The following is a 2,711-nucleotide window of genomic DNA, read 5'->3' as shown; positions in this document are numbered from 1 at the left end:
TGGGTCGGGGTTGTTGCGGGTCGTCAAATCAGATTTTGATCAGACGGTCACCGTGGTTGTCAACGCGTGCATCATATCATCCGGTTGAGCGAAAATGTTTCCCATAGTTATTAGCACGTTTTCTGCAATAGAACTATTATACTAAAAATACTCCTTTGTGCTCTCGGCCGCTCCAACAAGTAAATCGATTTAGCGTGGAGCGTTCAACCCACATGATTTGTTGTCGGGGCCCAGCATGTGTGGCGAGATGGATGATTTTGTGCACGTACACATGAAAAGCTGGGTAAGGCATGAGGGCTTCGGACCCACCCAAATCTACACTAATCGCCTCTAATCCACCTAATCCTTGAGGCCTCGTTTGTTTGGCGTGGGTTGAAGGGGTTTTTAGAGGATTAACCTCGCGAGGCCCAGAATCCTCCGAAATCCTCGTTGGCCCATTTGGTACACGGGGTTTCGACAGCCCAACACCCTCAATTCCCCTTCGATCCACTTGTTTCCACGCGGTTCAGAAGGCTCGAGGGGGGGGGGGCTCGAGGATTTGGAGACGCCGCCGCCCGACTTGTGAACACGCCGCCGCCCGACTCCTCTCCAAGACTCCGCCGTCCAGCGCCTCCCCAAGACGCCGCAGCTCGACGCCTCGACGCCGGCGTACCTCCTCCGGCGTACTGGATTTCTCTCCGGTGGTATGTCCTCGCCTCCCCTCCTTTCCCCTCGTCGTCTAGGGTTTGCCATCGGCCATGGCTGCTGCCTCTTCCTCCCGAGGTGCCGGCCGTCAACCAAGTTGTGCGCGACGATGTAGGGCTCGGTGCCGTAGTTGCCGGACTTGTAGTAGAGGTGGAGCAGCACGGAGCAACGTCCACATCCCTTTGCCTGAACTTACCATCTGCATCTGTTTCCGTGGATCGACTGAGGATCTGTACATGTTGAACTACCAAACAGACTGTGCTGCAATGGTTAATTTGACCACTTGCATGCTTCCTTAGTTCCTTTGTTTTCTGGAGCTCGTGTGTACCTGAATTTTGAGTCGTTCTTGTTCATACTGAATGAGCATTGCGGTTTAGATAGGTATACAGTGTGCTGGTACAATGCTTGCAGAGTTGCAGTCCAGTAGTTTGAGGACTAGCAAGCGTGTTGCTTTGTTCTAAATTACAGTACAGTACATGAATTTGAAAAAAAGAAAACGGTGTGTTATCAATTAGACATTCTTCTGCTTTCATATGTTACCTCAGCAAAGGTACTAGAGTGCTTGCAGATTGGTAATTAGAGGACTTTGTACCATTGCGCTAGTTTCTGAACTCGAGAAGTACCTGAATTTTGAGTTGTTCGTCACTCATGAATGAAGGTACTAGAATGTTTTACCTTGACACTTGTTTTGGTCCCCACCTGTTTTGCTCTGCTTTTGAAATATTTGCGAGCTGATCCGCCCCGTGGTCTCTGCTTCATTCTGTGTATTAAGTAGTCTTCTCGATATTTATCAATTGTTATGCCTCATATCACCACTTGTTGAGCTGGAGAATTGATTTGTTATACTGGCAGCCAGCCTATACATTGGTTTGTCTGTCTTGACGAATTACTAGTTTGTAATCTGGAAAGCATCTTTCTTTAAAGAATTATTCCTGGAACAGTTTGTTAGCTCATGATAAAGGAAATCTGAAATGCCTCCAAAGATTCAACTGTCCACCTATTTTGGGGTTCAAGGGAAAAGAAGGAAAACTCCAAAAATGCCCCACACTCACATGCCCCCAGACCCAAGAGAGACAATTCCTATGAGAGATCAAGGTCAAAGATCTGATTAGGATAGGCAGGCCGTATACAGGGCCACTCTCTGGTCCTTCCAGCTGAGTTAATCCAACTATATATAATTGTGCCTGTGCATGTCCATCCAACTATATATAATTGTGCAGCTGATTTAGATAAATCAAGTTTCATGTGCCATGCATGTCGATAATCATTTTTATTTATAAATTAATAGAGTCAAACTCTACGAGCTCTCTGTTTTCTTTCATATAAAAGTACTCTGCGCGTTTATTGTCCCTTTTGAGAACACTGTTTGCGGATAAATCAGGCTAGTCTAGAACCATGCGTGTTTCAGATAAACCTTTGTCAACATACATATATGCAAACTGTATGATCTATCTAAACCTTTGTCCTTTTTCAACTTTGCTGCCCGTGGGCATGCTTGTGCTGCTGTACAGACTTGTTTGTGCATGGAGTTGTGCTTGCAATGTAGGGTCTAGATGCATGTATAAGGCACAAACAGCAGCTCAATGGCAATTTTCTTTTATAAATGGGAAGAAGACGTTTGGACTCTTTTCCTTTTGTGAGAAGGGATCTTTCGTTTTATGCTAAACTGAACATGCTTGGATTATGGTAGCCATCCAGACTCTCATTTTGCTTTTGTTTTATGATCAGGTTCTCAGGCAACCAGAGAAGCAAGATTAAACAATTTGGACAAACTATTGGCCATTCAAAAACTGGATGATCATGACATCATCAAGAGCAATTCATATGTATGACAACATCATTCTCAGTGGTCTGTAAAAATATAACTAATTGTGAGCTATTGCACAAGTACCCTGTGTTGCATTATGTTTGTTGCAAAATTATGGTGTTGCTGTGAAAGATCACGGATGAGATATTATTGATTCCAAGTCATGTTGTTTTTGAGAAATCATGTATTTCCTGTGATATAATTGATATTGTTGTGATGA

General features: G+C 44.4%; 1 long non-coding RNA gene across 1 annotated transcript; it reads left to right on the top strand.

Annotated features, from left to right (window-relative positions):
- The first annotated feature begins 525 nt into the window (after nucleotides 1-525).
- Nucleotides 526-2,711, top strand: LOC119305319. Its single transcript, XR_005148614.1, has 2 exons — nucleotides 526-683; nucleotides 2,413-2,711. It is a non-coding gene; the product is annotated as an uncharacterized LOC119305319 (long non-coding RNA).

The sequence above is a fragment of the Triticum dicoccoides genome, chromosome 5B (assembly GCF_002162155.2).
Source record: "Triticum dicoccoides isolate Atlit2015 ecotype Zavitan chromosome 5B, WEW_v2.0, whole genome shotgun sequence".
Classification (NCBI taxonomy): Eukaryota; Viridiplantae; Streptophyta; class Magnoliopsida; order Poales; family Poaceae; genus Triticum; species Triticum dicoccoides.
Note: the sequence above shows the minus strand (reverse complement) of the source record. Positions and strands in the feature narration are given on the sequence as shown.